Source organism: Pleurodeles waltl, chromosome 3_1, assembly GCF_031143425.1.
Source record: "Pleurodeles waltl isolate 20211129_DDA chromosome 3_1, aPleWal1.hap1.20221129, whole genome shotgun sequence".
In the NCBI taxonomy this organism is placed as follows: domain Eukaryota; kingdom Metazoa; phylum Chordata; class Amphibia; order Caudata; family Salamandridae; genus Pleurodeles; species Pleurodeles waltl.
Genome location: NC_090440.1, coordinates 1398813062 through 1398837377, shown reverse-complemented (window position 1 = coordinate 1398837377; position 24316 = coordinate 1398813062). Strand labels below are relative to the sequence as shown.

Here is a 24316-nt window from a genome sequence, read left to right as displayed (position 1 = left end):
CCTAGGCATGTTTAGGGAGTTCTGACATGTTCTGAGTATGTTGAGTAACTTTGGCTGACAGGCACTTGCATGCGTGACAGGCCTTGAGTTCCTTTTCAACTCTTTCATCTAAGTATGGGAACTAAACTTAGTCGCAGGGAAGTTGAGTTGTAACAACACCACAATGTCCTTTGTGAGCCAATACAATCACCTTCTGTTGAAGATTCTCCGGAATTAGGATTTTCGATCCTCGCAGTATAACTCCTTTCTGAGTAATGGACAATTCATTTTTAATATTCTTGTACTTTTGATATTCTCCATCATTACTGAAGGGTCAAAGGTGCCTATTCCATGACTGATATGTAATTATGTAATGTAACTTCAGCAGGTCACTATCATGACTCTTGGCAACGACAATCTGGGCTAGCAATACAACAGGTGGTGTACTTGACTTGACAATAAAATTGATGTAGGCCTCAGCCATTTTTGATGGCGTACCATGCCCTTGAATTGGCACTCTGGAAAAATAATCAGCAGGATTAGGGTCTTTTCCTGGTCAATGCACAATTGTACAATTGTACTCTTGCAATAGTAATCTCCATCATTCAGTTTTAGGAGGCCTCTTGCCTTTTGACTTGCCAAAGATGGTCTGCAAAGCTTGATGATCATTCACCAGTGTAAAAGGCTTTCTGTACAGGGAATGTTCACAAGCCCACACCACAGCCAAGCTTTCTTTCTCAGACTGTGAGTAAGCATGTTCTGTTTGAACAAATTTCAACTAGCATAGGCCACAATCTGTTGTCTTGCATTTGAGCATCCACTACGCTGTGCAAGTATAGTGCCTAACCTGAAGAGGCTAGTGTCTCGGTATGGAGCTTGGGATTGAAGTACGTCATTTCTGTAGCATTTTCAATGTTGTGTTTGATTTTCTTGAAACTTATTTTGCATCCTCGTGACCATTTAAAAGTAACATTTTTCTTTGGTAATTCTCGTAATGGAGCACGATCAGGTGTCATACCCCCATCAAAAAGACATGGCCAAAGTTTGGTCTTATTGAACTCACACTTGTCTGCATTAAAGGTTAAACCTGCATCACTGAAGGATTGACATACTTATGTGAGGTCTCAACCATGATCCTTCTGTGTAACTCTAAAAAACTAATATGTCATCACTAGTATTGAACGCATTAAAATCCGGTCTTATGTGGTGCTGTATGATGTCTTGGAAAAGTTCTGCAGTCAAAATCACACCCAAACTAAGAGCCAAATTTACAAGAATCTGGCGCATCACTACTGATGTGCCATATTTATTGCGTCCCCCACTGCCACCTAATGACATCATGGATGCACTGTATTTACAGTACAGTGCACCAAGGCGCACGTTAGGCCAGTAGCGTAAAAATGTTTTACGCCATTGTAGCACTTTGCTGCAATAGCGTAAAAAATGTTGATGCTAGTGTGGCAAAGTGCAAGGAGGTCCAATGGTTTCAATGGGTGCATCCTTTTAACGCCTACTTTAAGCAGGCATTAAAAAGTGCAGCAAAAAGGGTGCAATGAAATCCATTTTTGCAGGCCTCATAATGCTGGAACGCCCCCTTGCATACATTATGCCTGGCGCAGGCATAATGTAGCACAAGGGGTCGCAAAGTGGTGCAACGCATGCACTGCACCACCTTGTAAATATGGCACAGTGATTTTTGCCTCATTGAGCCACATTTGTGTAAAACAAATGATGCTAATGTGGCCCAAGGAGGCACTAGGGCCTTGTAAATCTGTCCCCATGTCTCTTGTATCTAGGACAAACCAACATGGGTGGAAAAGGATGTGATACATCTGCAACTTTCCTCAAGTTTTAACTGATGATTACCTTTATTTAGGTCAAGAAAAGACTGGCACCATTCAATTGCGTGATCATGTCAGCAGTGTGCAGCCCTGGATGTCATTCTCGTTCAATCGCTTTGTTCACATGAAGCATGTCAACGCATATGTTTACAGGTCCTGCATGGTCCTTTTTAGGTAATATTACTATGTGAGAAACCCATGGCATTGAACCAGTGAATGTTCAATAATTGACTTACTAATTTGTGATGAGCATTCATATTGTAATTCACTGAAATCAGTCTCATGTCAGCAGTCGTGCTGAAACTGAGCAAGCAGGCACTTGAAGCTGTACCTTGAAGCATATTGATTTGTCCTTGTACTTTTGTTTTCTTATATTTCAATTTGCTATAAACAAACGTCTACTCTTCATGGGCGTCAATGCAGCCCATGTGTATACTTTGGTCTTTGATGGCATAAGCCGCAGTAAAGGAGAGAGTTCATTGTACTTTTCTTCAGACAGTATATTTATTGAGGTACCACTATCGATAATGAAAGGTATTGAACATCCATTTATTTCCAATATAATCTTTGGACAGTGTTTGTATGATTTTTTTGCTTTGGCATGTTGATTTTTCTTTGACTGACTTTTCTCCTCACAGGCAATCAGTTCGAAATGTGCATATTTTTCTGAGGTAAGCATTGACATGGCACAATCCCCTTCTTCACTTTCACTTATTATTGAGGCTGAAGAACTGTTTGACGATGATTTAGACAAAGATAACATAATTTAGCATCTATTTGCCTATTTCACCGCTTGGCCTCATGGGCGTGCGTCCAACTTTGGAACTTTCTAGTGACCATTTTCTGTTTGCGCTGTGACGATCTTACTTTTTCCTTTGCTCTGCACATTGTCACAAAATAGTTCTCTTTGCCACAGCCTGTGCATATTTGACTAATGGCTGGATACTTTCCTTCATCTGGAAAAGCAAATCCACATCTTTTTGTGTGTAAACATCACTTTGTGTCCTTCTGTCTGTTTTCAAATTACTTTTCACACTCATGACTGACTTGCTCTGGGCACCTCCGGCCTCCATGTTGGCAGCTTGTCTCAGTACGTTGCTCAGCTCTGGCAGCCATCAACACTTGCTCCAGACTAAGGGCCAGAATTACAAGAAAGTGGCGCATCAGTACTGATGCACCACTTTTGTTGCTTCGCCCTTGTCCCACCTAACAACACCATGTGTGCACCGTATTTACAATATGGCACACCATGGCAGTCGTTAGAACAGTAGCGTCAACATTTTTAACATTATAATGGAGCTTTGCCACGCTAGCATCCAAAATTTTGACGTTAGTGTAGCTAAGTGCAAAGAGGCCCAGGGGTTAATATGGGTGCGTCATTTTAATGCACGCTCTAAGTAGGCATTAAAAGTGATGCCTAAAATGTCACAGTGAAATCTTGTAGGCGAAAATTGCCTTTGAGCCACATTAGCGTAAAACAAATTATGCTAATGTGGTGCAAGGAGGAGCTAGGTCCTTGTACATCTGGCCCTAAGAGTTTCTCTCAGCATCTGTCATCTGAATGAATTGGACAAGCATTCAGTGATCACTCTAAGACACATGGCTTCTTCATCATTAAGTACATTAAAATTACAGTGTTTGAGTGTGTTGTGTCTTTCCACAAATTCATCAATTGTTTCGCCAACTCTTTCACTCGTTCTTGACTGAAAATATATTGTTCATAGTCAACATTTGGTACTGGATTAAACTTGAGATTCAACACTTAATCTGACGGTATGCAACTTCATCAGTTCTTAGCATTTTCTTTATGACTTCTTTAACACCATCACCAGCAAGATCTTTGAGATATTTGATAATCATCCTGTTATCAGACTCTTCAAGTGCATCTATGAAAACTTCAAATGTTTCTATCCATGCAGTCCATCTATCACCAATATGCTGACTTTTGGCGGTGTCAAATGATGGAGATGGTTTGAGGAAGGTGGCAGCACTGTAGACTAGTATGGAATGTACTGACATCTGGATCGGAGCTTTCCCCAGCCTCTCTGACTGAAAATCAGTTCCACTCATGTCTTGGCCCTGGCCCTGCGAAGGGCTGACCTGGCGGACATCCTTGATCGGCTCCATCGGCAGAATGGCCTTCTGCCAAGTCTCTGCCCATTGTAAATATGGACTGCTCCTTTAGCACAAACCTTGGCCCTTCTTTTGGGGCCACCCTCAACTGGGGTGTGATTACTCTGCTTTTCAGACCCAGTAGGGCATCTATTTTTTTCTTGTTACATTTCAATTTGTATTGTCTCACACCTCATTGATCTCTGCCTTGAAGCAATATTTAATTTACGATCATTGTCTTTAACTGTGCTTTGTAAACCTGGCTGAATCCCCTTTAAGAGTTAACACTCTGTATATTGTATAACTTTATTTTGCGTGGCAGTGCAGTACCTTTTGTATAATCTTGATTGTAATTTCTTGACCATGATGTGTACACTTTCCCGTGAAGCTCTCTTTCCATTCACATGCTTCACAGCAGCTGGAGTTGCGCTTTGACTCCACACACACCAAAAGTGGACTCAGCACTTAGAGAAAGGCACACATGGCACGCACAAGCATTTTGTTTGGACCAAGGCAAACTCTCCAGGAGACCACTTTCTTCTTTTGGTTACTTATCACCTATCTCATCGCCAGCTGTAGCGTCTTCCCTAGCCTAGTACCCGCTGAATAACTAGGGAGCACAGGGAGCTGTATATCACACATCAATTTTTCTCTCTGTGTACCTGTAAATTCCAAAATTCGAACCAAGCTCTTATTACATTCTATTCTAAAGATTACGTCACACTGATACAGAGTCTTCACAGAGCCAGAAAGATTCCTTTCTAAATCATGCAAGACACTACAGGAGGGACAAACAAATTGCCAGTAAGAGTATTTTGACAAAGTGAAATGTGTCAAGGAATTGGACTTAATTTCTGGTGATTGGGTTTTGGTTAAAAAAAAAACCTATGTGAGTAGTCAAAGGGGAGTCTAACTTTTTCAAACCTACTAAACTGGTGAAGTGTCCAAGACAGCTGTGTTGTTAAGAATACAGGATGGTGGAACCAATATTCCCATGTAAAGCTTAGTAAAAAGCAAATGCATCACAGCTGACAAACAACATGGATGCAAGTCTGAACATATTGAAATGAGTAGAAATGATTGGTACAATTACGGTACTCCACCAGATAAGCAAAACAAACAAAATGAGGATGATGCTGTACATTTGGGAGTAGAGAGTGAGGATGTTAGAGAGTTGATGGAAATGCTTGGGAGGACCAGTGGTGGCGATTGTGATGGCTTGGTCAGGAGCAGTACAACAAGAACTGTATCGATTAGGTTGAGAGATTATGTTACGTATTGAATTTCTTTGTTTTGTTTATTAAAAAAAAGATGTGGTTACATGAAGATTGTGGTTGGAAGTACTTATACCTTTTCTTTTATTTGTATTTTGAAATGCTTATGCTTTTTCTTTTACTTGCAATTAATGTACTATATTAGAATGTGTTTATGTCACACTTAAGGGTTCTGGGATTTGGGGGAATGTATGTGGTGTTTTGAAGGCAGATGAGTTGTAGAGCATTTGTGGGTCTTAAGTGTGGATTAAACTTTAACATAGAAGAATATTTCTGACTCCTGACATTTCTTGTGGTTATGGCATACTACAACCTTGCTGTGAGGAGCATCACTATACACAAAGGATGTGTCTGACAGACAGCCTGTAAATAACACAACAAAGAAGAAGCAACCTCAACCAGTATTCAAAGTACAGACATAGAATTCACATCCCCTGTCTGAGTTATGTGTTTAAAAGTGCTGACCCACTTGTTGTTCCAGTTCCAACTATTTGCCCAAGGAAAAGGTGCTTTATAGAATACCAACAGGACTGGTGTGCACCCAGAGCAGTGTCTGCCTTGCAGCCTTCCCAGAGGTTAGGGGTTATTACCTGGAGCTTGATATTGTAGAAATAACTGTCTCTCTGACCTGAGGTGTCCAGAGGCTGACCTGTCTGACAGAAGAGGGAAGGATTGTGCCAACCCTGCTGAAATGCTTCCTACCACAGTGAGCAGAACCATCTGATCATGGAGCTGAGGGTCCATCCTCTCAGAGAGACTTGAGAGAGAGTGACCAGCATCCTCCTGGATCTGAGTGTTGACTCTCTTCCCTATAGCAGCTTCATTATGCCACTGCTTCTTTCTCTCTCATCCTCCCCAGGATGGCCATCAGGACACAGATGCCCCAACAAGTCACACCTAATCTACCTTTGTGTGTGGCTGTCTAAGGAGAATACACAAAGCCCAGCTATTCGCCACCCCAGACATGTAGTCAGAGACAGGCAGCATGCATGGAATGGCTAGGGGGAGAAAAGTCCAACTTTCTTAAAGTGACTTATTCAGAATTGCAATGTAAAATCTTACCACCATAAGTTGTGATTTCAAATTGTGATTTCAGAGATACCAAACTTGAAAAACATATCTCTTTCTGATTGTGAATTACACCTATAACATGTAATAAGGTAATCCCAATGCTAACCTGTGGGAAAGATAGGCTGTGCAGTAGTGAAAAACACATATAAGCACTACCAGGACATGTAAAACTAAAAAATACATGTCCTACTTTTAAATACATTGCACCAGGGGCGCAACACCCGTTGGGCTAAAAAGGCTTTAGCCTCTTCCCTCGTGTGTGTCAGCCTGGGCTTCTACAGCTTCCAGGATACACACAGATCTTTATCTGATCTGTGCTGGACTGCACTGGAGATGAGGCCTCAAGGAAAATCCCATATTATGTCCAAATGATTCGAAGTGCATAAAAAATCAATGGGAACTTTGATCCCACCAGAATCACAACATATTCTGCAACTATTTTGTCGTAATTTAATCTTCAGGCAAATGCATACAAAATTTAAAGCACACCTTAATTTAAAAATAAATGTCAAAATACTCTGTGGTGAAATGCGTTCTTTCAGGCTGTGAAAGCTGAATTGGTAATGGGGTCACTGCAGTGGCCTATGGGTGTAGCATGACAGTCACACAACTGAATCCTGGTTTGGGCATGCTAGAATTGTGATCTATATCTATTGTGCTCTTCGGTCCCAGCCTGTAACTGAAAGCACTGTGAATATGCAGGTTTCTGTGCATATTGCACAAAGTATAAGAAAGGCAGCCTAAAAATGTGCAGAGATTAAAAGGTGGGTTTACTGTTTATACAACGCAGCGCAGCATCCAATTATGGCAAACAGTGCCATATCTACAAAGATTTGGTGCTGTTTTCTTCTCCCCTTGTGCTTCCACACTTTATGCTAAAATGAGCCAACACAATACTTAGGGTATGTGTATTCTGGCAAGCATAGGTTTTGCAAAGGAAAGGTACCCTTCCAGTGCAAAATACTATACCTAGACATAATTTAACACCTTTTCCACTTTGTACATGTGCTGTACGATGCAGCATGCATGCAAAGTGGGAAAAAACATTTCTCCAGGTGAAAGCCGGCCTCGAGATGTGTTATTTTTCTGTGCAAAGCCATGGATGGGTGCATGGGAGCACCCATGTACCACCCATGGTACGCCTCCATGACACAAAGCAGCACTGTGCTACTTGTGTTACTGTAGGTCTACTTTCCAGTGCAAATAACATTATCCACTGGAAAGTAAATCCTAAATCAACTATTTGCATCAATGTTGTGATGCCAACCCAGCGTACATTGTCAGTAAATCCGCCCTACATGTGTAAAATAAGAAACAAACTTGTTAAAAATATATATGTTTTTAGCACTACGCTATCAGACTGTACCGTGTGGAAACCTTTTATTAATAATTATTTCCAGCTTGCATCCCTGAACAGGAGACCCCCCTCTGTTCCTTTCCTTTCAGCCAGAGGCACCTGAGGATGGGGTTCATTCTGCAATGGTTGTTTGTTTCTCTTAAAAAGGTATGGAGACTCATTGTAAAAATTATATAAGATTGGGAATGTCATTCCTAATAGATCCCGCCCACTTCAGCCACTGAGTGCATCCAAATTCCATTTACTGGTAGAGGATAAGATGTCTTTTTTTTATTGCTTCTCATGCCTCATGGAGTTGCACTCTGCATAATTGGACCACCTACAAGATGTCCATAAAAGGCAATGGCCCTGATTACCAATTGTGCAGAGCAGAATTCCCATGTGGAAACCCATACCACACAATTATAAAAGGTCCAGTGTTCCCACACTCAGATTTACTGGGAGCAGGAACAACCAGTCTGAATTTACCGACAGGAAAAATGCAGTAGCCAATATCACAGTCGAAAAAGGTTGCATTATAGTCAGGACCCTTTATATGCCCCCTTCACAAACCTCAGACAAAGCACAAGATGTTCCCCTGCCAGCCAATATTCTCCAATCCTACCACCACTCTTCGTACCCCCATTGTCTACCCATGCCTTAAAACAGCCCCCTGCACACTTTTACGACAACACCCTGTATACTTTTACCACTTGCTGGAAGCAGTTGGAAAATGTGCATTAAACTCAAATGAAAAGGGCATGCAATGCGGAATACCGCCATGTAAATTTGGGTCCTAGTAGTAATTTCCCATTCTGTGGGGTTTAACTTGTAATTGGATAATATGGGTGGGTTGTTACCGTCCAGTACTGGCATTTACTGATGCGTTGTTTACACTCCACATTTCATTTATACTTGTATTGGGGCTATGGTGGGCTACTTAAAGTGCCTGGGGATTGATCAGCAGAGTTACAATGCCTAGTTATCACATTCCACCACATCTACAAATACCCAGTAGGAAAATTCATCTCATGTTAACTTCAGTACAAAGACAGAGAATGCAAGATTCCGTCATATCTTGCATGTATATTTGTTCAATATATTTTAGTGGGTGCCCTCAGGCAATAAATGCAGGGCAGGTGGCACATTTTAAAAGAAACTGAGCAAAGATTATGGGTTGTGGCTTTTTTCTTTTGGAGATGGTGCATTCTCATCTGAGGAATACCTCAGGTGGTGTGCACCTGACCTATGGGTACATTGGGAGTTAGTTCAGCTATGTGAAGTCTCAACATATAATTTATGTCTAACTAGAGGCATACCTCTCCCACCTAAAGAAAACAGAAGAACTGTGTTTTAAAGTTAATCCACGGTAAGTACCATTTTGTCAGTTTTTTAAGCCTGGTGGAGTCCTTCCTGGACGTTGCTCAGGTATTTCATATAAGAACTGCTCAAAGTGTGGTGAGACAACAACTGTTTTATTTTGTTTTTGAATACCGCACATTCTAGTCAGAGGAATTAACAGGTGGTAACAACACTAACTGATTTCCATGTATTTATTCAATTTAAGGAGGAATGGAAGAGGCATTCAGAATCAAACTAGAGATTTGCAATCACACATTAGGTTAACAACCAATCACAATATTCTCGTACCTGTACATGTGTGATGCCACAAACAATCATGGGCTGCAATGTCCTGATGAGCAGACAGAAAACGTACATGCTGCTGCGCCCATGCAAGTTTTCTTCCTGCCTCGGGTTCAGAAACTACAGGCGCGCAGTTGAGACACCATCAACACAATCTCTCACCCCCTGTACATTGACTAGATCTTTGGATTTGGTGAAGGAGGTAGTAGTCATTCAATTACAAATCAATGACATTATACCATAAACAATAATAAACAGCATGAATATTTCCACACTAAATCAAAATCCAAACTGAATGAAGTTTCAAGGCTTTATTACAGTCCCATAATCAATGTCACATAAATGATGCACAAAACAAAGTTATAAACATACATGGAAACCATAGGCTAACCCACACTTCTAAAAAGATTAAGGTCCATATTTATATTTTTTATGCGCCGCATTTGCACCACTTTGTGATGCAAAAACGGCGCAAACGTACAAAATACATTTGTATTTTGCAGGTTTGCGCCACTTTTGCGTAAAAAAATGACGCACATGCGGCGCTAAAAAAGTATAAATATGGGCCTAAATCTGCTAAAGATCAATTCTGTTACACTCTAAAAGAATTATGTAGATTAGCAACAACAGAGAATGTACATTGTTAGCGGATTTCAAAGCAGATGGTGGTGACATCAGTAAATCATCAAATTACAGTTTTAACAATCAATTTCTGAGCCGGGCCATTCCTAATACTAACCAGAATTGGGACTTGCATGTGTGGGAACGGGCTAACAATTGCCGACAAAAGCAAAAATAAAAGAAGACAAAAATAATTTGGAAAACACCTAACTAAAATAACTCACTACAAAAATATGATGGTGTAAGTTACTAACTAAAAAGGGAAACAAGAATCCACATTTAGTTATACCTCTCTTCATGGGACAGGAGACAACATTGATTCGTCGGACAGAGCGATCATCAGCTTCTGGCATCAGTTGAAGGCAGCATCAGGACGGTGCATAACACGAGCTGCACAAAGGACAGATCAGCAGTTCAGAATTAGTTGGCCTTATTAGTACTGAACCACATTACAAAATAGGGCAATTAAGATTATGATGAGAAAGCTTATCAGGAAACTCAGAGAAGAGAATGGGACAGCAGACTTAAGCAAACATAGAACTGACTCTAAAGAGATCTCAAGACGGACTGACTTCACAAAAGGTTCTGAGGGGAACTGATTTCAAATCGAAAGTTCTTCACTAATTAAAATAACCAAAATCCATTCAATTGGTCCTTGAGGTGGGCACATTCTGGCGTCAGTTTCAGCATCCAATCATTGCAGATGGCACAACGAAGTTCTGATACATACAATTATTCTCTCTACAAAAGTGTGATGTCATCTTCCTCCAGTTACAGGGTTCTGCCAAAATATTACATTTTCTGATTATATGAAACTTACAGTTCCTTTCCCATGGCACCCAATAAACTAAGCTAATATTATTACACATGAGTGCTGTAGTTTCCTGCTCCATTACACAGCTAGAACAAATATTGCTACATTAACTAAACTTGAAACATGCTCTTCTCCAGAAATACAATAGGAAATTCAACATTACTCTTGCTGCCTAGAGGAAAAATTCAGATCAGAGGGGACAAAGAAAACAAATACAATTTTCCATAACTGCTTACAAAATGAACCTTCAGGCCTAGTCAAGTTAAGAAAGCCTAATGTACGTTAATACAATTAATACATTAATAAAAACCTTTTGCGCACTTTAAATTCAAATTAAATATGCAAATCAATCTCTTTGTCTAAAACATCATTCATGTTATGTCAAAGCGATTTTTTAAAGTGCATTTATTTTTCCACACGTGTTATGATATCCATTTAATTTAAGCGTCTCTAATTCATATTCATTTAGTACTCGTAATACATTTTATTTCTACAATTTCTACTTGAAAATAATACTTTCATGTTAATATTTAATAATAATTCGCACATTTATAAATGCAAAATTTACATGTTAAAGGTGATATCAAAATACGATTAGTAGGCACAAATGTCCATCACAATTTAAACAGTGCACCTTTTTCACTTCTCTGTTATTTTCTCTATTAGGCCTTTTAAAACTGCAGGTTTATTAGCTGTCATATGCTACTTCTATCCCACTTATTAATTAATAAATGTTGCTCTCTCTCATACCTTTGATCAACATTCAGCCATGAGCGTTTTTCTTAAGATGAAATTGAAAATATTCCAGTCACAGAAGGATTTTTTGGGAGAATTGGCAAAAAATAGATGTTATCTTGAAATACCTTTGCCAAAGCTGGTTCTAAAGTGTTTTGGATTGAAATTTATAAAAACTGCTTTTAGGTTGTCTTACTTATTCCCCTTCTTACTATAGATCTCTGTCCATAGACAATAAGCATTGCCAAGGCCACTAAAACAACTTTGCTATAATTAGATCATTATATTTAAAAAGCACACTTTGGGGGTCATTCTGACCCTGGCGGTAAAATCCGCCAGGGCCAACGACCGCGGGAGCACCGCCAACAGGCTGGCGGTGCTCCCTTGGGCATTCTGACCGCGGCGGTACAGCCGCGGTCAGAAACGGAAAACCGGCGGTGTACCGCTGGTTTTCCGCTGCCCTGGGGAATCCTCCATGGTGGCGCAGCTTGCTGCGCCGCCATGGGGATTCTGACCCCCATACCGCCATCCTGTTCCTGGCGGTTTTGGCCGCCAGGCAGAGAATGGCGGTATGGGGTGTCGTGGGGCCCCTGGGGGCCCCTGCAGTGCCCATGCCAATGGCATGGGCACTGCAGGGGCCCCCGTAACAGGGCCCCACCAAGATTTTCAGTGTCTGCCATGCAGACACTGAAAATCGCGACGGGTGCAACTGCACCCGTCGCACCCCTTCCACTCCGCCGGCTCCATTCGGAGCCGGCATCCTCATGGAAGGGTGTTTCCCGCTGGGCTGGCGGGCGGCCTTCTGGCGGTCGCCCGCCAGCCCAGCGAGAATCCCAGAATACCTGCGGCGGTCTTTTGACCACGCAGCGGTATTCTGGCGGTCCCAGCCAGGCCGGCGGCTTCTGCCGCCGGCCGGGGTCAGAATGACCCCCTTTATCTCTCTGTTTTGTTGTATTGATTCCTAGGATAGCTCCGCCTCCTTGTTTCAAGTGTTAGCCCTGCCTCCATTGGTTGATGTGATAGCCCCTCTCGAAGTCCCAGTCTAGTTTCACCCCTGCACTGCACCCTGCCGTTGGGGCTGCTTAGGACCTACCTTAGCGGTGAAATAGGTATTAAAAGGAAGGTTTGGCCCTGCCAAAAGGATTATTTTGCCATAATGTGGCAGCTCAAAACTGCACATAGAGGCTCTGTAGTGGCATCCCAGAATCCTTTTTAAAGGGCTACTTAAGTGGATGGCACAATCAGTGCTGCAGGCCCACTAGTAGCATTTAATTTACAGACCATGAGCACATGTAGTGCAGTTTACTCTGAACCCATTGGGGATGAGTCCAAATGTTATGTGTTCATTCTAACGAGAATGTGGAACAATGAAGTACTTGTGCAGGAGTTGTCCTGACAACGAGTGAGCAGCGACAGTTGGGGAGATTACAGGACGTGTTGTTGGCAGCTCCTAAAGATCAATACTAATAACAGGAGTTTTCTGCACTTACCGGTTGTGCTTCCGTTTGTGATCACAACACAATATTTCCACGTTTTAGGGAAAGAGCACAAGCACTTTAGCACTGGTTACCAGTAGTAAAGTGGGCAGAATCCTGAGGCCAGCAAATACGAAGTCAGCAAAACAGGAGGTCTGAGAGGGGAGCCCACGCCAAGGATGCCAGGTCTAACACTCTCCCTGCACTTTAAAAGCAGTGCAGTGAATCAGAAACCTCTGCAGCCACGCAGGTGCTTCTCTCCTAGCAGCAGACATTCTTTAAAGCATCAGCCAGCCTGCGCGCTTCTTGCAAGCATTCAGGTTCCTGTTTGTTTTCATTAGAAAGGCTCCGAAAACTGCCACCATTGTCTGACCTCCTTTGAATTGCAAATGTTAGAATGTATGCATTCCCTAAGGCAGGCAAGGCTAGTTTTGCCAGGCTCTGATAATGGAAACGTTTACCATAGACTCTCAGAGACCAACCCTATGCTTTGTGTCTGGATTTGAGGATTAGAAAAACAATTTGCAGAAATAATATGGCAAATGGGTGGTGTGGAGAGTGTAGGAGGCAGACACAGGTGTAAGCTTGGGCAGATGAATTCAAAGAATTACGTTAAAGGTATCTGCCTCATTGGAACCCTGTAAATCTAGCCTCTGTGTCGTCACTGCAGACTCCAACTGTCACTGGTGGAACCGAGGGCGGAGGACGTATCAGGCAGGGAACTTGACACACCAAAACCACAGAGGATGACATTTCTGGTTCACGGCCCATTATCTGTTATACCCTCCGACCTCCGCCTTCATTTCTATCCGTTGCGATTTATGCAAAATAGGGGTGTCCAACGTATGTCCAGGATAATCGTATTCATCTTCTGTTTACTTTAGAGCGCATATACACTTACATATTACAGTAGGTCAGAGATGTTCGCATTAGGTTTAGGCCGCCAACTCTGCCTTTTGTTTGTGAAATGCTTGAACACCTTTAATTATTGCTATGATTCATGGACGGCCAGTGCAGGTCCACATGGGCCGAATCTACCTACACTTGCTAGGAGTTTGTGAACACACTACCTTAAGGTTATCCAACCAACAGCATCTTGTACTTGCTCGGAAGAGTTGGTATGCCAGTCCGGACTGGCTGTATCGGCTTTGTGCTGCCACTTGGTTAGAGTGACAGCGCTAGTCAGTGAATTTTCAAAAGTGGGTAAAAAAACAGGAGGCATTTAAGTGCACGATCAAAGCAAGCAGTGACATTCAATATCAGACATGCATCAACAGCCAACACAAAGGTAGTGGATATCGGGAGCCATGATATGTGTTTTTTTTACCCTCTTTTTATTTACACCCACTTCCCTGTATCACGCTTTGGAGTTCTGTTGTCTTTGATGATCCCAAACGCGGGTGTGATTTATTGTCATCTATGTCAACATCTATATTTTTCTTATTTTCTTTATTCAAACACAGCTGATGATTTAGAAGAAGAAATAGCATTCTCAACAGAGAAAGCTATTTATCTTGCTGTAAGAATTTCTCGAGTTAAGTCTTGGTAACTGGATAGATGAGACACGCCACTACAAGCCTATGATGCGGACGTCAGTCTTCTGATGACTTGACAGGTTTTGAATCATAGATAATTATACCCAGGAACAGAGGGCACTTAATTATGGCCTTATTATAACGCCTTCAATCTGAGGCGTTACAGTGAATCGAACCATACAATAAAGGTTGTAATATGTGATGGAGCGCAACAACCTAGGAAGTTTTCTTCCCAACTCAGGTTCAGAGACCTCGTATCTGCGGGTGAGACACCATCAACACCAACATTAATCTATCACCCTCTGGAGGTCGACCAGATCTTTGAACTTAATAAAGGAGGTAGTAGTCAGAAACATTCAATCACAAATCAATGGCAATTTACCACAAGCAACTTTAGACACCATAAATAATTCAACACTAAATCAAACTCCAAACCGAATGGTTTTTAGAGTATAAAATGTTACATTGTAACTAAACAGTCCCTCTAACTATAGTGTTACTTTAAACTTTTTTATATGTATGTATATATATGAATGTATGTAATAAACGTAGAAACCATACTATATTGCACTTTTTTTGTTAACGTTATTGTTCATGATTTCTCTAAATTGTTAGTTGTATTCTCCTGGCACAGCAGAATATAAAAAATATTATATAAAGGAAATCTTTCTGCTCTATCACCAAAATACTTATTTCTGCATTTTTACATAACATTATAGATAATTAAACTAAGGAATACAATACGCTTTTTAGATTTCTCAAACAAGCCATATTTTCACAAAATTGTGATTCTTAAACATATCGCTTTTTCATTTTAATATTTATAATACAATGCCAGCAGGTACTTCATAAGGGGATTTTTCGCCTATTTTATTTTTTTGTCTACTGATGAACGTCTAATGTAATAATTACTTTTGGATTCATTGCTACCCACAGAGCTCTCACACTCAAATAGTGCATGTCTTAAGCAATATTTGTTTTCATGCTTCCTATCTTTCAGATTCTCAAGTTACATCAGGGAAAAGGGGAGCATAACTGAGACTGACACTGTGCTGTGTAGAAAAGGCCGCTTTATTGAAAACTGGTGCTCCTAACAAAACAAGGACCCTGGGCCTTTTCCTCACAAACTAACAGCCTCACTATACATATGATTTATCTACAACACACCCCTCACCCCTACCCTACCCTCCCACCTCCCCACATTCAGTATTGCAATTCTGTACTCGTCCTTTTGTAGTTGAGAAATTGCTGTTTTAAAACTATTTTCCAGATCCGAGTACTCTGCAACTGTAACTACCATATCTTCCTGTTGAACATTTTAACAACCTGGCTCGTCCAGGTGAAGTCCAGTCTACCCTCTCCTTTCCCACCTGAGCTGCCGCTTTCAAGCCTAAAACAGTGCAAACCATGTCAACTTGCCCTGACCCCGTCACCCAGAAAGAGCCCCATATGGCCTTTTTTCTGCCCTTCCTCCCAACACAGGGACCAGGCTAGTTGACCCAAACGATGCTGCATGAGTGGTCCTTAATATGCAACAGGTAGAGTTCTATGCCCATAAAGAACAGGTGTACCCCATCACCCCTAAAAAATACTGTATCCACCAGCTGAAGATCAGAGTGATCCATATATGTAACACTCCGCTCCCTACAAAAATTCGGCTTGTTTATTTTCTTTCTCGCTCGCTCAATCGCCCCGGCCGTCTTGCACCCGCCAACCTATATGCAGTACAAACGCCGTCCAAATTACATGACAACTTGCTCATTGCCTCTGAATCCCCTTGAGATCTCTCTTCATCTTCATTAAGATCTGCAGCCTTTTCACATCAACCAAATCATTTTCTCTTAGGTGGACTAGCAATACATCTGGACACTGGCTCCTCACTACCAAACAGGGTAACAACCCTGGCAACCTCATCCCCCCTTTTCTGTGCCACTGTAGGGTGTACGCTACTGGTTCTAGTCCCAACTTGACACTATGAATGCCCCTCTGTGTTTGTAATCTTGCCCATTTTATAAATGAATGCCCCACCAGCCATATCAACAAAACCTAATTCGGTGGACCTGCTAACGAACGTGAAAGAAACAAACACAACATCAGTCATCAGCTACGTAATCAACATGTGTCTCTGCCAGTGTGCACATACCTCTGAAAAGCATTTGACACCCATCTCTCCACCCTCATGACACGGTCCCTACCCAAACCATGCCTACCTGCCTCTGTTGCCACACCTATTCTTAAAATGTGAGTGCCCAAATCTGCCAGAGTGAAGCCCAATGAATGGGACGCTTTTCACAGAACAGACAGCAGCTGAAATGCTGTCATTGCCCGTTTGTCTCTATGCCGAAATACTGGTTCGCTAGGAGCCCCCTGCCTTGCTTTTAGCACATGAGCCCATGTTACCTGGCATATGCGCTTGTCCAGGTAGGACCTCAATGGAACACTGCTGCCCAACTGCTTGGTCCATTTTTGACTTGCTAAGCCAAATCCATACAGAGTCCCAACCAAACTGAACATCCGGCCACAAGATCCTTTTCTGTCCCCGACTGCCCAGAAGCTCAGACACCCGAAAGGCCCCCAAAAAACATCCATACGATACCTGTTCTGAGTAACAAGGCCTCTTTTCCGTTAAAACATAGCTCCAATAATGAGGGCACCAAATCTATGAGCATCACTAATGTCACCGGTCTCCTAGCTGTCCTCCTGGTGCTGACTTCCCTAGCCCAACCTTCCAGCATACGCTTCACCAGTGCCTCTACCAATGGAGCATACCCCAAGCATAACTTTCATATAAATGAGATCCCTGCCAGCTTGCCTAATATAGTCACCCTAGATTGTCCCTTTTGTGTGAGCATCCGTATGAACTGAACTTCGTCCTCAAACCTCTCCTACTGCTCCCATCGTCTGCATGCCCCAATCTACATGAATTCTCACCAGGCCTGCAAGTACGCCTGTCGCATGGAGACTACCAGAGCATTCAAAACTAGCGGAAGCATCCTTTGTCTCTATCGTCCACAAGTCTGGAGGCTTCTGCACTTTCCTGAGATCAGCGTCAGTGGCCAGACCAAGGAACCTCTACCACTATGAACGAGACAAAGCATCCACAGTATCATTGCCCACACCAGGAACTTGCCTCGCTCTAAATGCTACATCATGCCTTTGACAAAGCAGTACAAAAACGTGCAGCAGCCTGGCCAGCAGTACATCCCTCACAGCTTGCCGGTTGACCACATTTACAATTGCCATATTGTCAACCCTGAAGAGAACCTTCTTGTGAGTCAATTCCTCTCCCCAAAGGGTCACTGCCACTACCAAAGGGAAGAACTCCAGAAAAGCAATGCTTCTCCTGCTCCATTTCCACTGCTGAGCCTACTCTTCTGCGCACCACCTACCCTGCCAGTAAATACCAAACCCTACCCCATGCTGCATCTGAAAAGAGTTGTGAGTCTCATTCCAAGTCTGGCAATTGTCTTAAGGGAACCCCGTCAAAGCAATCCAAGAGCATGCGCCACATCCATAGGTCCTCATTCACCCCTGCTGACAAGCGTACATTGTGGTGAGGTACCCATCAGCCTGCAAAAGATAACCCCATCTGCCTTCAAACGGTCCTCTCCACTCTGACTACCCTACACGCAAAGTTTAAATGACCCAGCAGTACTTGGATATCTCTAACTGTGACTTTGGCCATACCTAGCATGTCATCTAACAAATTTGTCATGGCAACTTTCTTGTCTACCAGCAGATGGGTCTCCATAGCCAGTGAATCTATTTTGATTCCGAAAAAGGTAAGTCAAGTGGAAGGTCCCAATGTCTTCTCTGGTGCCAAGGTAACCACCAACTCACCCATCTTATCCTGAAAGGCCTCAAACATTATGTGACATTGTGCTGACTCCGGTTTCCCTACTATGAAAAAGTTGTCTAGATAATGTGTTGTATGTCCTGTTCCTTTCTCAAACACCCATTGCAGAAACATACTGAAACATTAAAAAAGGGTGCACGAAATGGAGCAGCCCATCTGCGACGCTTTATCCACAAACCAACAACCCTCAAACTGGAAACCCAGAAGTTCAAAGTCGTCAGGGTGTACCAGCAGCAAACGGAAAGCCGACTTGATGTTTCTCTTCACCATGAGGGCCCCTGTCTGACCTGTTCAACCAATAAAATCGCCACATCCACCGAGGCACACAAAACAGATACCTGCTTTTCGGGAATGAAGTCATTCACTGAAGTCCTTCTGGCCATGGGAGATGTAATATAAAACAGAACTGTCCTGGTTCCTTCTTTGGAACTACGCCAATGAGTGATATTATCACATTCTGCATCAGCCAATCAGAAAAAGGGTCTGCCATGCGACCTTCCGCAATCTCCTTCTGTAGCTTCTCCTGCACAACCTGTTTGTGAGCTCCAATCAATTTCAAGTTGTCCACCCACCGTCGCCCCCTAGACCCTGTGTATGCCAGTCGGAAACCCATGTGAATCCATCTCATAGAAGAATTGCGTCGCCCTGTCTGTCATACTTCTCTAACCAAATTTCGATCCTCTGATGTGGCCTGAGTGCCCGAGGCTTGCCTCGTCCACTTGAGGCCGCTCGTCAGAGTTGCAAGTGGCTTTGAACACTCATCTGACTGCTGTCCGTGCCAACAGGGCGAAGCGGCGAACATGTAGTCACCGCTGCCACCACACCAGCTGCAGCCTCACAGGTCATGCTTGAGGAAGCGAACTCAACACCAGCAGATCTAATCTGCCAGCCTCCTCTAACAGCCGCAATGCCTTGTGCACTTTATCTTCAGCCATCACTATGGTAAGACTGTAACAGTCACCGTAGTAATATAACAGTGAACCTCATGCACTAATTATGGGCTTAACTTTTGAAGAGAATCTTCCAGCGAAAAACCTTACCACCCTGCCTACCGACCAACTACTGTGTCGCATCGACAAAATGGTGACCTTACTTACAAAATGGCTCGCTATATATCCGGTGCGCCTGCCATAGTCTAAGGAGGCCAAGGTGAGCCCTATCAGTCTTGGGCTGCTCCAGTTCCTCAATAATTCCAGGGGAAGACCTCCCCCCAAACCTCATTTTGTCCACCTTCAGTAGATGTAGACTCAATGTTCTATCTTGCTTCTTCTAATTAAAAGCTATTGTATAACTTGTTATAGATGCGTATGGAGGTAGTCCTCCGTATTTAATTCTATTAGTGTTTTGGTGTTTAATAAAAAATATATCTTGATTTTAATTTCTTCAGTGCCTTTTCCTTGTCCCCACCTCCGATAATTCATGGAATTGAATAAATGACAAAATATTAAAAGCCCTGATCTTCACTATTCTGTTTCGCCTCAAAATGACGAGCTACAGGATAAATCCTAGCCTTATTTTTCACTGCTCTGATATGCTGTAGTATTCTTTTGCAGACTTGCATGGTATTACTCATCACATATTGTAGAGTTCAAAGACACTGTAAAATATAAACAACATGATCACTTTTACAATGGTATTTTCCTTTTTATTCTTTTAGGGATTTTACTCAAATTAGAAGTATATTCTGAGGTGTTAACACCTTATATACAGACTTTACATTTGTTGCATTTCACAAAGCCTTTACTACTCTCTAGCGATCTCCCATTGATGTACACATCTGGGCTGCTTCTCACTCATCTCTCATTGACCTAGTGCTCCTATATGTGATTTCCAGTTATCAAGGGACTTGCTTCCCAGTTACAGGATTGTCTCTTATGAGGTACCAGTATTTCTGTATTATCTTACATACATTTTCATGCTCTCTATTATATGTTGTCATTAATCTCATGCTGGTGTCCTTCAAGTGTTTTGCCTTTTTCTTCTTAAATATCAAGTGTTCACCTTTTTGGAGCATTGCTTTATTGAGTGCCTCCACCACTGTCTTATCAGAGAATCCTTTATTTTTTAATCTGCTTGCTAGCTCTGTGTGTGCTGATTTTGCCCCATCTATTTCACTACATTTTCTAATAACTCATAAGCTTTCCCCATATGGAATATTCTTTTTTGATGAGTTGCGGTTGAAACTAGCTGCAAGCAACACTGCATTACCAGCTGTAGGTTTTCAGGGTATTTCAATCTCTAGCTTGTTTTTTATGTATATTTTGAAATCTAAAAATACCACTTCCTCTTTACTGGTGGAACTTGTAAACTTTAAGTTAACTTTGTTGTCACTGATTGTTTTCACAAATGTTTCTGCACTTTCTATCGACCCTCGCCAGGTAATAGAGATCTCATCAATGTGCCTTACATATATTACCTAATTTTCTGACCATTCCTATGGGTATTCATCATGGAGCACCTGCTCCCCCCATCAGTGCATATGCTAACTCACATAATATGTGTCCATTGCTGTACCATGGATTTGTCTAAACAATTCATTAATAAACAGAAAACCATTACTTTCTAAACAATACTTTGTCATTGACAAAAGCTTTTGAGTATGTTTCCATAAAGACAGTAGTCTGGCACTTAGGAAACTTTACAGCGCTCTTAATACATGTTAATCCTTTATACTAGTATACACATCAATTATTATCAATGTGCTTTCAAGGAGTGTCTCCTGTATCCTGAATATATGAGGGTCAATATTTTACATAATCACTAACAAAGTAATTCACATGTTTTGAAGCCTTTTCAAAAATACTGGCTTTGGCTGAAATAGGTCTTGCTGGTGGTTTACTTTTATTTTTGTGGATCTTGGGAATACAATAGTGTCCTTGGATGGTCTGTTCTAAAAAAGGTGTTCCTCCTGGATCAGTAAACCATTATTTCTCCACTCCAATAGATTTCCATTGAACATTTTTTTCAATCCATTTAGGGTCTCCGTTTGGATCCTCACAAAGCATGCCTCATCGTTCAGTTGGGACTACACTTCCTCTAAATATTTTTCATTGGTCATAATACTATGTTGCCTCCTTTGTCAGAATTTCTGAATATGAAATCAGTTCTCTCCTGTAGTTTGTTTATTAAGATTTAGCTTCCGCTGTTGTTCTGTTTCTATCCTTCCATTGTTAATTGTCCTTAATATGATATATATATTTGTATATATATATATATAAATATAAATATATATATATATACATATATATATATGTGTGTATGTATATATATATATATATATATATATATATATAGAGAGAGAGAGAGATATATAGGATATATATATAGGGTCTATTGACATTGCAGGTAAAAAACTTGATCTTGGTTTCTTGATTTAAAATTTGTGGGTGCATCGCCATACACATCAATCGCATTTCGGTAACAAGTAATATCCTGTTCAATTATTTCTCCTGGTACACACATTAATTAGATAATTATCTAACTCTTGTAAGGCTTTCATAAGTTGTAAATTAGCAATTATTATGTAGCGAAGTATCCTTGGCCTTTTTTGCAGAATCTTTTTCTTGCTGTTGTGCATAGTATTTCTTCAATTTATACCTAGGATAGCATTACTCCACTCACTCTCAGCCTTTTCACTCATGCTTCCTGCATTCTAGAGCCCCTAGACCCTAGATCAGTCACTTTTAGAGTGATCATTCCATCAAGGCAGTGTTGGAAGTGGGAATGGTCCTGCCCCTATATCTAACAGACAATGTGCTCCATTTACGTCATTGGAGTGGGTCTCATTTTCCAAATCATGTTGCGGTCTGATATCCAAATCCACAGCTGCATCCCTCAGTCACCTCTGTGATACAGTTTCTCCCCATCGTACTTGTGATTTCTGTGGACAGGTCAAAAAACTGAGGCTGCCTTAGGTCTTACTGAGGGATACTTCACTGGTCCTGCATTGGTCTGCCTCCCCACTGTTGAGCTGTTGAGCAATCCCCCATAATGCCACCAGTTTGCTGTTGCACTGAGCCACCAGTAGAGTGTGGCTGTCGCATGTTGGGCTGCGTGTGCGACTTGGGCTGCTTGGGCTGTCTGGGCTGTTTGGGCATCATACCGAAGACACGCCTCTGGGTTCCAACCCATATAGAAGGGGACAGCAAGGGTTTGGTTGCTAGCCAAATACAACTCAGCACTGTAGCACTGCAGTCTCCTGCCTGACAGAGGTTGGTCAAACACAGTAGAATTGCCATCCAACAAGAAAGAAAGCTATGCTATTAGGTCCCACAATAGCACCGCTGGTTGAGATCAGAAAGAGGAGCACACAGCAGAGCACACTGCCTCTCATGGATTCCCCTCCAGCATTATTACAAGAAATTGTACTTAGAGGAAAGCAGTGTCACAATACATATGATTGATTATTTTCTTCACGAGGTACATCTTGGGACATTATCTGAGAAAGAAAAAACTGTGGGTTCTGATGGGATTTCGCTAGAGGTTTATTCGCATTTTCAACCACTAATACTTCCTAAAATGTATGTGTTATTTAGAGCAGTGCAGCATGCCCGGGTGGCAGCAGAATCATGGTCCAGATCTAATAAAGATGTTTTCATTGAGGAGGGAAATCCTCCCGACAAGTACTGGATCACACAGACCCATATCTTTGATAAATATCGATGTTAAGCTCTACTCCAAAATTCTAGCTAGACATCTGGGCAGGGTCATTGCGAGACTAGTAGCCCTGTGTCAACACCGACTTTTTCAGGGAGAGGAGCAGTGAATTATATTAGCCACTCCTTCACACTTTTTGATATTTGAGAAATCCAAGGGGTCCTTCTCGCAATAATCCTCCTTGACAAAGGAAAAAAAAGCCTTAGATAGAGTATCCTGGGACTACTTATGGAGAGTTTTGGCTAAAATGGGATTTGGCTCAAGGTTTATTAAATTGATGCAGACCCTCTTTGTGAATCCCAGAGTCCAGCTGCAGTTAATGGGGCAGGAATCTAATGACAATATCTTGGGATATGTGACATGGATGTCCCTGTTCTCCACTATCATGTGTTCTTTATATTGAGACCTTCTCACAAAAGTTGCTACTAAATGAGAAAATAGAATCATCCTTATTTGCCTTACAGTTAACTAGACTTCTGGCATATGCAGACAATGTCACAGTATTAGCTATTATTCCAGGTGTAGCCATTCTTTAGACTGAGAAGGAAGCAATGCAGTCTCTGATGATATTGGGGTATAAGCTGAACTGTAGTAGAGATGGCTATCAAAGTCTGGCAGAAAATAGCTTCTCTGATGAGAATTACTAAGTATAATTGTGACTGCCCTATGGGACTCCCCTTTATTCCCATCAATGTTTTATGATACTTATGGTACGAAATATGCGAAAGCTGGTATAACACAATTTGGAAAATTGGTGATATCTTCAAAGATGGTAGTGTATGCTCAGTCAAATTTCTCCAAGATACCTTCAAGTTGGGGAAACTGGCCTTTTCAAGTATCCTCAGCTTAGACACTTTTTGTATACAATCAATCCAAATGAGATTAATGTGGCAGAAATCTTCATGATATAATGGATGATCTCAGTGAAGCAATTTACTGTCAGGAAGCTTGATCAGCAGTTTTTGGAATTCGATAGTAACAAAGGGTTAGTCTATTTTCATGAGTCGTTAGCAATAGGGCATAAAGTTTTGTTAACTGTCAGGTTAAAAAGTCAAAATTTTAAACAGTTCATGATTTGTAAAACAAGCTGGCAAAATCGTATAGATGGAAGATGCCCCAGTCCTGACTGTTCAAGATGCAGCAACACTGAGGCGGACGATTTACAAATGTTTGCGACCTGCACTTCATTTACTATATGCTATTATTATAGGGACACAAACGAAGGTGACACCACAGTTATTGTTAGGGGGGTTAGATAGTCAGACAACCTCAAGCTCGGTGATTAGCTTCCCATGGTTTGTGGGGTGTGTATATATATATATGTATGTATGTGTGTGTGTGTGTGTGTGTGTTTGTGTGTGTATGTA

At 41.7% G+C, this 24316-nt stretch overlaps 1 long non-coding RNA gene across 1 annotated transcript in view; it reads right to left on the bottom strand.

The window, feature by feature from the left end:
• Window positions 1–24316, bottom strand: part of LOC138285241 (uncharacterized) — a 93379-nt gene that overhangs the window by 3875 nt on the left and 65188 nt on the right. The window contains exon 3 of the long non-coding RNA XR_011201548.1: window positions 10168–10268. This is a non-coding gene — a long non-coding RNA (uncharacterized lncRNA). The remainder of the gene's footprint in view (window positions 1–10167; window positions 10269–24316) is intronic.